Raw genomic sequence first — 14,868 nt, 5'->3', positions numbered from 1 at the left:
GATTCAGCTGGAAACCTTAATTGTTTCAGCTGAGTTTTGCTTTAAGGTTGGTTTTTTTGGTTAAATCCAAACTCTCCAAACTAGAGATGGGTCCAAGACACCAGAGGCCAGAACCTTAACTGGTGTAAATCAGCATAGCTGTATGGACCACCATTAGGGATATGACCCAAAGATTAGTTTCTGAAATGAATGTCTTCAGATTTGGGAGATATTTGAATCCATGGGATTGGTTTGGTTCATTATAGAGATCAGACCAACCGCAAAGTATGGATTTCACATCTGAATTTCTGCAGACTTAATTTGGATCAGGGTTTTTTTGTTCTATTCAAAACTCTGTCAAGGAGGGGTCAACCCCCAAAAGATTAGTAGAAGGCCCAGGCAAGTTGTTTGTTTCACACAGCTGTTCTCAACATCCAGTCATGCCTCTACTGCAGTATATTCCGTATCAGGGATAATCCCTTGTTTGCAGACCATTTGTAATACGGTTGCTAGGCAGAGTAAAGGATAGAATGGCAGAATGGGTTTTTAAAAGCTTGCCACAAAACTAGTGTAGGAAGCTGAGATGCTTTTTTGGCTAAACCTATGGGGTAGGCCAAGGAAGATGCTCTTAAGAATAACCATCATAGTATAAATTTATACCATGTGATTTAAACCATCGAGGAGTAACCTGATTCCCAGACTCTGTGTGGCCTTACTGCTTTACATGCTTTGGACAAGTTCATGACTGTTTTAACAGTTGACTTCCTGTGAAAAAGGGAGGCTGGATTTTATTGATCTTACGCTATTTCAAATGCACCTACTCTCAGCTGCAAAGCGTTCAGTTGGAATGAGTTTGGCTTGATGTTTTTGGACAAACCTCACTGCATGGAGCATTACAATGCCTCTTTGTCTGACTTCTCCTCACTGTGGCCTGGTGGGCCAATTGAAAGAACTTCCAATGTTTTGATTTGTTCTTTAGTGGAAGCTTAGATGACTTAAGATGCCTCTTTTTTTTTTCCCTACTCCCCTCCCAGCTTCAGATTTCATCTCAAGAACAAAGCAAATGGAATTAAATCACTTTGTATTGGGACAGAAAACTTTAATGAAACCGTTTTAAGGTGTGAGCGAGCGCATTTTGGGTCCAAAGTGGCAAAGCACCGACATTATTATTCCCAAATGAGAAAAGTCAATGCAGTTTTCCCTTTAATTAACCTGCACTTTAAAAGATTCATTCGTTTCAATATCCTTCTTATTATGGAATTAAAAATTAAATTGCTAAAATAATAACTAACACAAGGCATCTCGATTATATTGCAAGAGAGCTATAATGTGCTGCGTATAATACGAAATATTAGACTAAGGATCATTAAAAACCAGCTTGATGCCTACAGTTTTTTCTGATCTGTAACTATGAAAACTGGAAGGCTGTTTGTTTTACTTAGGTCAGAGGCCAAATCCTTTGCAGTGAAACCCCATCAGCTTCAATGGGATTACACCAGGAGAATGGAGTTTGGCATGTTAAATGTAAGATGTTAATTTAAATAATTGGGCACAGTACTTTTCCCATTGAAATCGATGGACGCTGGTTCAGGCCGTCTGGAAAGGCCAGGGGAGTTGTTTGCAATCAGAGTATTTCAGAAGGATTTCTCTGGCAACACGTAGTACCTTCAAAAGATATTTACACAAGAAGCCATTGAGTGGCATCAGTGCTAATGGTTGAGTACGATGACATCACATTATTATTAATAAAATCCCCCCAGTGCTACTCTCATTGAGAACAGTTTCTATAGGTACCAGTGAAACCTCTTGGGAGCCAGGAGAAAGGAAAACAATCTAATGCATCTGGGCTGAGTGGGAGGTTACTTCAGTTAACTTCCCCCGTCCTTTCTTTGAGTTCTTATTAGGATAAATAATGGCCGGCTACGAAGTGGAGCAGTGATTGAAGTGTATGTGCAAAGCAATGACATCATTCAAGGTATGGCCTCCGGGACTCTGTGTGTGTCTTGGCTTGGATTCGAGCTTGCTTGGGGAAGCTTTTCTGGGGACATTGTGAGAGCTCTTCATCTCCAGCATTGTTCCTTTTCTCCCTTTCCCCCCGGCTGGGTTTTGTGAGGCATTCTGTGTCACAAAAGTTTTTGTGATGGGATCAACTCTTATGGCAGGTGCCTCAAGCTAGGGACCCGATCCTGTAAATTCCCAACTGAGTCCACTGAAAAAAGGATAGAAGGGGAAGATAAGAAAACTAGCATGGTGTGAGAGACACTAAATGCTGCTTAGATTACTTTGAGGAGGGAGTGTTGGCTGAAGGGTCGGGTCCTAAAATGAAAATACTAATCTCTCTTCCACAGCCAATACCAATGCAGATATTCTGCATTAGAGGGAGAGGCAAGATTTAGGGACGTATGAAATTGTCATACCAGAGCAGTTCAATGATCCATTTCGTCCAGTATCGGTTTTCTGACTAGAGCCAATACCAGATTCTTCAGCAAAAGGTGTGAAAAATCCACAATGGATAATTTTTTGTGTTAATATTCCAGCAGGGGAATTTTTTCTCCAATCCCCGGTCAGTTAGCAGTTGGCTTATATCCTGAAGCATGAAGGCTTATATCTCTTACACAGTTTTACTCTCTCAAGGTTACTGGGGCTAATTATATTATTCACATAAGTGTGTCATCCTTTCTCAAATCCTACTGAGTTCTTGGCCTTGATTATATCAAATGGGAGGGAGTTCTACAAGTTAAAAATGTTGAGCTAAAATCCTTTTATCCATTTGAAATTTGCTGCCTTTCAATTCCACCGACTGCCCCTATTCCCTGGTACTAAGAGAGAGGGCCAAAAAACCCCGCAATTTACTTTTTCTGTCTCACCCCGTATTCTGTATATCTCTGTCACATCTCCTCTTAAAAATAGACAGTCCTATGTTTTCAATACCAATTCCTAAGGAAGTCAGTCCAGGCCTCTAATAATGTTCATGCCTTTCTAGTTCTGCTGTCTCAAGGGAAGATGGGTTCCTAACTCCCTGCCTTAATGTATTCTTAGATTCCTTTAATGCACTGTACTGAAATGAGATCCATTCTATTCTGAATGTGGGGAAAACCACCAGCTACAAAATACTGGCTCTGGGTCGGATTGAGGCCCAGCTAGCTTCTAGGTGCAGAGTCAGTCACACACCTGTGATGGCAACCCTCATTCTTGGGTAGCAGTGTGGCAGGCGGAGTAGGGTCCACAGAGGTGCTGTGTCCCCTCCCCACACAGGTGGGCAGAAGGGTTGGGGATTGGGCACAACCTTGGCTCTGCCCCCTCCAATGCACCCAGCTGTGCTGGTGTCACACAGCATATGCGGCACCAGGTGTAGACCCCACACAATTAACTGGGGAGACTGGGAGCGTGACATGAGGAGCAATCATCTCCCTCCTGGGCTGGTCCAGGGGTAGCACAGCTGGGCACATTGTAATGGTGTAATTAGGGCCCTACCAAATTCCCAGCCATAAGAAATGCATCACAAGCTGTGAAATCTGGTCCCCCTGTGAAATCTGGTCCCTCTGTGAAATCTGGTCTGTTGTGTGCTTTTACCCTATACTATACAGATTTCATGGGGGAGGCCACTGTTTCTCAAATTGGGGGTCCTGACCCAAAAGAGAGTTGAAGGAGGGTTGCAAGGTTATTTTAGGGGGGTCATAGTATTGCCACCCTCACTTCTGCTCTGCCTTCAAAGCTGGGTGGCCAGAGAACGGCAGCTGTTCCTAGCTCTGAAGGCCAGGCCACCCTTTACTTCTGCGCTGCCGCCTTCAGAGCTGGGCGGCCGGAGTGTGATGGCTGCTGACGGAGAGCCTAGCCAGGCCATCCTTACTTCTGCGCGGCTGCTGGCGGCGGCGCTGCCTTCAGAGCTGGGCTCCTGGCCAGCAGCCGCCGAATTACAGCTGCCCAGCTCTGAAGGCAGCGCCGCCGTCAGCAGCAGCGCAGAAGTAAGGGCAGCAGAACCACAAACCCCCCCTGCAATAACCTTGCAAACCTCCCACACCTCCCGTTTGGGTCAGGACCCCTACGATTACAAGACCGCGCCATTTCAGATTTAAATAGCAGAAATCATGAAATTTACGATTTTTAAAATCCTATGACCGTGAAATTAACCAAAATGGACCGTGAATGTGGTAGGGCCCTAGGTATAATCCAGGGCTACGTGGAGATATGAGCATAAGTAGATAGCAAACCAATATGTTTATAGTGGCTGATAAACCCTGTTATCAGCAATATAAATCATTTTGAAGAGATTACACTTTAAACTGTGTACATGAATGGAGATTTTCAATGGTGGCATGACCCATAATGACCTAATAATCCTTGCTCCGACTGCCCAAATGCTCCTTTTGACTTAATGTTTCATGCAACAAGCAAAAGTCAGTTGATGTCCTGCAGAGACTAAAAAATTAAACACATGCATCATGAAATGCTTTCATTTCAAACAGCAGTGTACAGGAACCCTTGCCAAGTAGCTACAGGTCTGGTTTTCCTCTCCCTTTACATCTGTGTAACTCCTGAGATTTCAATGGGGATACTTCTGATTTACACCAGTGGTACTGTGAAGAGACTCTGCCACACAATGGGATTCTGGTTATCCGGTTATAAAACTGGATTCCTGCTCTGATGTAGCATCAGTGCTTGGGAAGAGAAATCAGGGCACTGTAATTCGTTTGAAATCCGCATGAAAGTGTAACATATATTAGAGGGAGAAGCAAGATATTGTATCTTTTGTCATTGCTTTGGAGTGATTTTGAGTGTTAGTAGAGAGAGCATAAGTCAATTAAAGCTTCATGGATCTTGATTTATAGACCTGGTTCTCAATGATGAGAATACACATACACACACAGATAGATAGATAGATCTATCTTTGGTCCAAAAGACGATATTACCTCACCCACTTGATCTCTCTAATACACGCTATCTCACAGCCATGACTGTATGTATGGTTGTCATTTAGTATCTCAGTTCCACTTCTAAAGAGTTTTTAAAAGGTTAATAAATGATTAATAGATGTTTTAATAAATGGTAAATCAATAGTTATAGATTTTTGTAGAGTCCAACAGATTGCTTATAACCACGGTTTATAACCATCTATAACACCTTCTACTGATGTTCTTGCAATGGTCTAGCACACATAGGACTCAGGCTTATAACAGATGTACAGCATCTGTTAATAATATATTAACCCCTTATAAATGATTTATAAATGTACTCAGCATAAAAGATGTGAATGTGTGTGTTTTATAGCATATATCAACGTAGCAACACTGCAGCTCAGATTGAATAGGATCTTTCATTTCAAGTCACTCCTGTCTTTCTTTAACATTGACCTGTCAGGTTCAAACTTCATCCTCTTTCAGCTCAGAGGTGATTGTTATTTGTCCGTACAGTGCTTTGAACATGTGAAGTGCTATATAAACTCTAAGTGTTATTGTTGCAGCCTATGAGGACAATCCAGTCAGCTACTTTTGAATCTGGAAGCGTGGAAAAATACAGTTTTTAAAAAAACACACCGCTTATTGCCTTCCATTTAACTCACAAACAGCTAACCTTCAAACTTTCTTGCTAAGTGACGATGACTTTAATGAGTATGGAAATGTTCGTGCATGGATGTATTATAGGTAACACTACCGCCAGTTATTAAGGTCACCCAACAGTTCTCACTACAAGACCCTGGTTTCTGCTGCTTATAACTTTGACAAACGTAAACTGTCTCCGCTGAAATTTTTGATACTGAGTGTCTGCCTAAGGTTGAATTTTGGGGGGAAAGTTTCAGCTAAAATGGTCCAACTGGTTCTGAGAAAGAGATGAGGGAAAATTTGCCCACATTTTTTAAAAAAAGATCTGATAACTGTTTAGTTGAGAAACTCTGGCACCTCCATTTTTTGGCACAGGGACTTGAAATTTGACGGGGGGTGGGCGGGAGGGAGGGGAGAAGAGGAATGAGCCTGTTGGTGTCCTTAAGAAAATCCACCCAAATTTGGCCAAGTCATAAGCCTCTGAAAAATCTCATGTTGCACGCGCTCAGTACCTACTCGTTCGAATTTGGCAGATAAATTCTCTCCAGATGCCACGTGCATCGAGCATGCTCCGTTTCTGCATAATCCCCACGTGCCGATCAGGTGCTCATGTGCCGTTCCCTGAGCAGTCTAAATCATAGAATCATAGGGGGATGCAGGGCCTGAGCAGGATTGTTCCTGAAATTGCTCTTTCTGGGTGCAGGGAGCCTGTCTCTCCTGTGAGATCAGTGCTCCCCCTGCTGGTGCCCAGGCACAGGAAAAGGAGAAGGCAGCCAGATTCAAATACGGAGCAGGCAGAGGGGAAAGAGATGGAGGGGGGCGGGGATAGGAATGGGGTGGGATGGGGTTAGGAGCAGGAGCTGGGGGAAGGGGCACGGCAGGAGGTGGCAGAAGATGAGGGGAGGGGCAATGGCTGGAGATGAGAGAGGAGTGGCGATGGGGACATGGGTAGCAATTGGGGATGGGGTAGGAGTGGATGAAGAGGGATGGGAAGTAGAAGGGGACAGGGGAAAGAATTGGGTGTGGGGCAAACAGGCTGGGGTCAGAGTGCATAGTAGCAGGGAAGGGAGCAGGGCAAATGTTGGGGAGGGAGAAATGGGACAGAAGGGAGAGGCTGGTGGGGAGAGGGTCAGAAGGGTCTAGAACCACTAGAGCACCCTCCCCTCTGGAGTCCCTGGGTGGTGCTCAGAAAGTCACATAAACCAAACTTTTCACTCTGTGAGCACTCACAACTGCAATGGAAGGCCGTGGGGCTGTGATTTGGATAGATAAGGTGCAATGAAAATGCTAAGTATTCTGAAAATCAAGCTCTTGGGCTTCTCAAACTCGGTACCACAAATAAATGGATACTTCTGACAATATTGGCTTTCATGTCTGTGTCTCAGTTCCCCGTCTGTCAAATGGGAATAATACCAACCCCTGATCTCACAGGTGTGTTGTGAAGATACAGTCATTAATGCTGTAAGCAAAGATACATCAAGGGAAAGCTCATTACAAAATTAATAATTCTATATTCAGCACTGGGTTTGGACGGTGAACAGTAAATGCTGCATGGGGGCCGCCCACTGAACGATGAGGATTAAAAGATATCGAATAGCTGCTACCCATTCTGTGAGGGCCATCCATCATGTACACTGAATGAGCCAGGGGGCCTATGGAAAAACAAGTCATGAGAGCATATAATTCATGGCTGTATCAAAATGAAGCTCCTTTATTTTCAGTATTTAGTGATTTTCTTCCACAAGTTCCCAGGTTTTGGAAAAGCCACTCTTTGGGCATTACCAATTTTCACCTGGATTTTTTGCAGGGGAAGCAGTCACGTCTGGGGTCAGGAGGGCGCTCATGTGGGGGGTGCAGCTGTATGCACAGAGGAAATGGATGGGGCTGTGCTGAAGGGCCGGGGTCAGATGGGCAGTGGAAGACTGCACCTTGTGTGTACTTGCCCCACTTCTGGACGGAGCTTCTGGCGGGAATGAGATGGGGAGGGAACCAGGTCCCAGTAGCCAAGACCACCCAACAGCCAAGGTCACTCCATCCTGTGAGTGCCTGGTGTCTCTCCCCCAACTTGCCCACTGCCCTTTATTTTCAGTTTTTACCAATTTTCCCTTGTTTTCTTAATTTTTGCATAAACACTGATAAATTCCTGAGGAGCTGATCCTGAAAACAAAGGGCCTTAATGATAATGAAGATACACAAAGGAACCAATTTAAAGTTGCAAGGGCAACCTTAACCCTGGCATTTCCGAGCCTTTGAGCGCTTGACTTTGGACCCTTAATGTTTATTAAACACAGATTTCCTTTCACATGTAATATACAGACACACACATAATATAGAGACATTAATGCAAATGCATATATAAACATACAAACCTGTGTAAATGTGCACACTGATATCTGTATATAGCACCTATAGCTGTGGTTATGTATGTGTGAGTCCTGAAAATGTTCCACTTTCCTTTTCCTATTTTAAGTTCTGATCAAGGCTCACTCATGTGAAATAAATACCTTGCTTTAATTTAGGTTTTATGTTTGCTGTTAAACTTGTAAAGAAAACATTAAACATTTCACAGTAGAAACACAAAAATTTTATATCACCAACCAAGTCAACTTTGGCTTCTTTCCTTTAAGTAAGTTTGTTTTTCTAATATAAAACTAATATGACATAATGTATAATCTAATTTGGAAATTACAATTTACTTGGAAGGATTATGCTGCCAGCCAATACCAACAAAGAAAGACATTATTTGGGAATGTTTCTTTTCCTTCATAACGTGGTTGATAATTTATTTTTCCTTCAGAAGATTACTTTTCTCTTTACGACATTTCCTGTCCGTGTGATTTGCATTAGGATTAAATAATATGTTCCATGCTTAACATATGCACCAAAGAAAGTAAAGTTTTCCTTGAATTAAAATAAAGGTGCAAATTACAATCTTATTATGGAGTACAGTCTACTTACTTTGCAATGAAGTGTGTTGATCAGTTTCAGATGGCTTGATGATAATTACTTTAGTTGTACTGATGGTATTTACATAAAGGGGAAAATTGAAATTGGTAGATTTTAGATCTTGTATGAATCAAGGCTACTGTAAAGCTTAGAAAAGGAGAAGCTGAAAAGCAGATAATCCAGCTGCGATAATTTCTACTACTAACACCAAACTATCATGTTGACTTTCTTAACCGCACACCTTTAAACACCCCCACAACGTGTTGCATTGCATCACAGGGAGAGAGCATTGCTAAGGAACTTTCCATTGTTAGTGGCTAGTGGGGGCGTGTTTGTCAGTACATTGCATTGTAACTTTCCATATCTTCTGCAGATGTGGGGAAAAAGCGATGTTCGGCTAGCATGGAGCTATGCAGAGAAGGGTTTGGAACAAGAGATGTACTTAGTAACTGGAACATGTTTGCATTTGGCAGAACACCTAAAAAATGCAACCTCTAGGTCAAGTGGATAAAATTAGGCACAAAGGACCCATTTTGTGAAGAATTTACCATCTTGTACTAAACACGGCATGGACTACATAAGAGAGCTCTTTACAGAACTGCTGCATCTCTTTTGACCACCAAGGGTTCATTTAATAAAGCCTTTCCTGATTTCTTCTATTAGAATAGCAGATTTTACACTGAGAGCTGACCTCAGTGCTGTTACAGATAATACAACGAATGGTCTTGTGGTTAAAGCACAGAGATCTGGGAGCAGCTCCCAGCTGTGCCACAGACTTCCTGCGTGACCTTGGGCTAGTCACTTAGTGTCTCTGGGCCTCAGTTTTCCATCTATAAAACGGGGATAATAATGTTTCATTTTGCCCATCTTTTGTCTGTCTTGTCTATTTCGATTGTAAGTTCTTTGGGACAGGGACTGTCTCTTATTAAGTGTGTATATAGTGCCTGGTGCAATGGGCCTAGACCACAGTTGGGAACCCTGGGCATTACCTGTAATATAAATAGGAGTATTGTAAGTGGCAGTTGTTGTATGTGTGAAATGTAGTGGTATGAGTAAGCATAGAATCAAATAAAGTAAAAAGCTTAAATGAACCAAACTGTACCAGAGAATTTCTCTGGACAGTAATTCCATGCTGTAATAATAAGAATATAGCAGTACGGTCATATTACTGACCACCTGACCAGGATGGTGATAGTGACCGTGAAATACTCAGGGAGATTAGAGAGACTACACAAATAAAAAACTCAATAGTAATGCAGGATTTCAACCATCCCCATATTGACTGGGTACATGTCACTTCAGGACAGGAAGAAGAGATAAAGTTTCTTGACACCTTAAATGACTGCTTCTTGGAGAAGCTCATCCTGGAACCCACAAGAGGAGAGGCTATTCTTGATTTAGTCCTAAGTGGAGCACAGGATCTGGTCCAAGAGGGTGAATATAGCTGGACCGCTTGGTAATAGTGGGGAAAACACCACAGAGGCCCAACACTGTAGCATTTAATTTCAGAAAGGGAGACTACACAAAAATGAGGAAGTTAAAGAGAAATTAAAAGGTACAGTGCCAAAAGTGAAATCCCTGCAAGCTGCATGGAAACTCTTAAAAGACACCGTAATAGAGGCTCAACTTAAATGTATACCCCAAATTAAAAAAACATAGTAAGAGAACCAAAAAAGAGCCACCGTGGCTAAACAACAAAATAAAAGAAGCAGTGAGAGTCAAAAAGGCATCCTTTTTAAAAGTGGAAGTTAAATCCTTGTGAGGAAAATAGAAAGGGACATAAACTCTGGCAAATGAAGTGTAAAAATATAATTAGGAAGGCTAGAAAAGAATTTGAAGAACATGTAGACAAAGACTCAAAAAGTAATAGCAAATTATTTTTTAAGTACATCAGAGGGAGGACATCTGCTAAACAACCAGTGGGGCCACCGAAGATGGAGATGCTAAAGGAGCACTCAAGGACGATAAAGCCATTGCAGAGAAACTAAATGAATTCTTTGTATCGGTCTTCATGGCTGAGGATGTGAGGGAGATTCCCAGACCTAAGCCATTCTTTTTAGGTGATAAATCTGAGGAACTGTCCCAGATTGAGGTGTCATTAGAAGCGGTTTTGGAACAAATTGGTAAACTAAACAGTAATAAGTCACCAGGACCAGATGGTGTTCACCCAAGAGTTCTGAAGGAACTCAACTGTGAAATTGCAGAACTACTAGCTGTAGTCTGTAACCTATCTTTTAAATCAGCTTCTGTACCAAATGACTGGAGGATAGCTAATGTGACGCCAATTTTTAAAAAGGGTTCCAGAGGTGATCCCAGCAATTACAGGCTGGTCAGCCTGACTTCAGTACCGGGCAAATTGGTTGAAACTATAGTAAAGAACAAAATTGTCAAACACATAGATGAACATAATGTGTTGGGGAAGAGTCAACATGGTTTTTGTAAAGGGAAATCATGTCTCACCATTCTACTAGAATTCTTTGAGGGGGCAACAAGCATGTGGACAAGGGGGGTTCCAGGGCAAATGGTGTATTTAGATTTTCAGAAAGCCTTTGACAAGGCCTCTCAACAAAGGCTCTTAAGCAAAGAAAGCCGTCATGGGATAAGAGGGAAGGTCCTAGGAAACAAAGGGTAGGATTAAATGGTCAGTTTTCAGAACAGAGAGAGGTAAATAGTGGTGTCCCCCAGGGGTCTGTACTGGGCCCAGTCCTAATCAACATTTTGATAAATGATCTGGAAAAAGGGGTAAATGGGGAGGTGGCAAAATTTGCAGATGATGCAAAACTGCTCAAGATAGTCAGGTCCCAGGCAGACTGAGAAGAGCTACAACAGGATCTCACAAAACTGGGTGACTGGGCAACAAAATGGCAGATGAAATTCAGTGTTGATAAATGTAAAATCAGACACATGGGAAAACATAATCCCAACTATACGTATAAAATGATGGGTCTAAATTAGCTGTTACCACTCAAGAAAGAGATCTTGGAGTCATTGTGGATAGCTCTCTGAAAACATCCACGCAATGTGCAGCGGCAGTCAAAAAAGCGAACAGAATGTTGGGAATCATTAGGAAAGGGATAGATAATAAGATAGAAAATATCATGTTGCCTCTACATAAATTCCTGGTACGCCCACATCTTGGATACTGCGGGCTGATGTGGTCAACCCATGTCAAAAAAGATCTATTGGACTTGGAAAAGGTTCAGAAAAGGGCAACAAAAATGATTTGGGGTATGGAACGGCTGCTATATGAGGAGAGATTAATAAGGCTGGGACTTTTCAGCTTGGAAAAGAGATGACTAAGGGGGGATATGATGGAGATCTATAAAATCATGACTGGTGTGGAAAAAGTAAATAAGGAAGTGTTATTTACTCCTTCTCATAACACATGAACTAGGGGTCACCAAATGAAATTAATAGGCAGCAGGTTTAAAACAAAAAAAGGAAGTATTTTTTCACACAATGCACAGTCAATCTTTGCCAGAGGATGTTGTGAAGGCCAAGACTATAACAGTGTTCAAAAAGAACTAGATAAATTCATGGAGGATAGGTCCGTCAATGGCTATTAGCCAGGATGGGCAGGGATGGTGTCCTTAGCCTCTGTTTGCCAGAAGCTGGGAATGAGCTTGATGATTACCTGTTCTGTTCATTCCCTCTGGGGCACCTGGAATTGGCCACTGTCGGAAGACAGGATACTGGGCTGGATGGACCTTTGATCTGATCCAGTATGGCCGTTCTTATGTTCTTATAAAACTCCTGATCCTGGTATTTGCAAATTACAGAATGGTTTTGTTTTCTGTTCTTATTTGTTCTGTAATAAAATTAGTTCAAAGCTGATGCTCTATGTGGCTGATCCAGTACCCATGGAAGCTGGCTGGTGTTCCCACTGATTAAACTGGGAACTAGATCATTCTGTAAGTATGTGCTTCACGTTGTAGTTTCTTATCTTGGAACCTGGCAGATACCTCAATATCATAGTAAACCACCTACATGGAAAGTTTAAGGTAACACTTTAAAGGATGTTTTCTGGATATTTTTCTGAAATATAGCTTCTAACCCACCCAACACATTCTACCCCTTAAAAGCTGAAAAATGGACTCTCTGTATCTACTAATATTTTTCTCTCCCCTTTTTCCTTTGCACAGTGATTTCTTATTGTAGAGTTGCTTGTCAGGGCCATAATGGGTGCTGCCTTTTCTTTATAAAAAACACAAACGCTGAGCTCTGACAATGATGCCCTCTGTGACTTTAGTAAGTTATTTAACCTTCTCTGTGGCCCAATTTCCCTCATTGTTGATGGTTTTTTTGTATTGTATTAGCTCCTAGAGGCTTCCGCTGATCTTAGGGCCCGTTTGTGCTAGGAGCTGTATATATAGTAAGAGACAGTCCCTGCCCCAAAGACTTTACAATCCAAATAGACAAGACCAATTATGGGAGAAAGGAAGCATTGTTAGCTCCATTTTTCAGATGGGCTTCAGGGCACATAGAGGTTAAGTGACTTGCATAAGGTCACATATGAAGTTTGGAACTGAACCAAGAATGCTTGAGTCCCAGTCCAATGACTTCACCAGAAAGCCATCCTTTATCTCAGCCTGATCATATCTACACCCCATAAGCTCACTAGCTAATACTGGTATTTTGAAAATAGCTGTTTAGTACTAACTTGAAAACCGCCACTAAATGCAGAAGGGAGCTTTTGTTTCAATACAAAGAATTCCCCTCTGGATCCATTGTGGCTGAGGTCTTGTGTTAGCTGAGTTCTCATATCCGCAGTGTACCAACAGAGGCGGCGTGCATGGTGGCAGACCGTGAAGATCAGTGCATTTGCAGTTTGTCATTTCCAGTCTTTAGGGCTGGAATCAAAAAGAAAAATATGATGTGGAGAAAAGCCGAAGGGTATGTCTTCTATTGACTGAATGTGGCTTTGTGTGGGGTATGCGCTGAGGCTTAATCTAAACGCCTATCTCGGCAGCACCCAGGGATTTAGGTAGGATTCATGAGGCTGTGCTGTATATTTGGAAAATGAATCTGGACACGGTGAAACACCCTACAGTATCGCCCACCATAAAAGATCCGTATCGGGTTCCCTGTGTGGCATTTGAAGACTATAAACATGTTGCCATGATTTGCTATGTTTCCTGAGAGTTTACAGGGAAAGCGGCTTTTTTAGGAGAGTGCCATATTGAGATTGACAATTTGATGTAAACCACGGCCGGGTATCCAATGTGCTGTTTAATGCAATTCCCTGTTCGTCAGCTGTAACCAATTAAACTTTTCATTGTGTTAAATGACACCAACATGATTCCCTTCGACGGAGCTGTTGCTCATATTACTTTACACAGGCTTCTCCATGTGAGAGCTAGCGTGAGCAATGTCGTCTGTACAAGATTCAAAGGGCCTGAGTCTCCTCTCACTACTGTTGGTATTAAATAGGAGTCAAATTAGTGCAAAACTTATCATGCCAAGATCAGGCTCAGGGTTATCACTAAACTGTGTTATATGGTAAAGCATTGAGCTGTGATTTGGAACAGGGATGTTTAATGTAAAGCTCGTACTTAAAGCAGGAAAGGCTCTGTCTCAGCAGGGGACAAATGCTCTCACCACCCTGAAAATGACAGGTTTCAGAGTAGCAGCCGTGTTAGTCTGTATTCGCAAAAAGAAAAGGAGGACTTGTGGCACCTTAGAGACTAACCAATTTATTTGAGCATAAGCTTTCGCGAGCTACAGCAAATGTAATTGTAGGGTTGTACTCATTGCTGTGATCTGGTCTGTACTTTGTCAATCCTCTAGGCAATGGTGGCTCTAGTTACATGTGTTAGATAAGACAAGTTAGTTCACCTTAGCCACATGGGTACGGTACTTGAAAAGGATCTGCTCCTGCCATGCTTGTGTAACACCAACAGATCCTGGTCATTGGCAGGCAGTATCGAACCTGGGACTTCTGGAGCTAAATGCATGAGCCTCTACTGCATGAGCGAAAAGCCACATGACTCTTAGCTAAGGCTGAAGCAGACCCATTAATCTCTAAGTGGTCTCGGGGCCACTGGAGGGGGACAAAGCACCACACTCAGGAGGTGTGTGGGTAACACATGAGTAGTTCTTACTCACACAGTTACACTGAAGTCAGTGGCGGTACCTACATGGCTAAGGACAACTCAGGAAAGGGATGAAGGATCGGAAACTTGGAAGCGTCCCTAAGCTCTCTTTCCAGTGTCTTTTACCAGTGGGATTTCTGAGTCAGGTTCATGTTTGCTAGCGATATTGCTAGTGACTGACCATAGAGAGACAGTGGACCGTGCTGTGCCATGCAACCCAAACCAGGGCCTTCAGTGAATTTCAGCCCAGGATTTTCACACGTGGTATAACTCACATCACCCACAGAGAGCCTGAGCAATGGAATGTTACA

Source organism: Chelonia mydas, chromosome 8 (assembly GCF_015237465.2).
Source record: "Chelonia mydas isolate rCheMyd1 chromosome 8, rCheMyd1.pri.v2, whole genome shotgun sequence".
NCBI classification, from domain to species: domain Eukaryota; kingdom Metazoa; phylum Chordata; order Testudines; family Cheloniidae; genus Chelonia; species Chelonia mydas.
The sequence above is the reverse complement of the archived record's forward strand: the minus strand, read 5'-3'. Positions refer to the sequence as shown.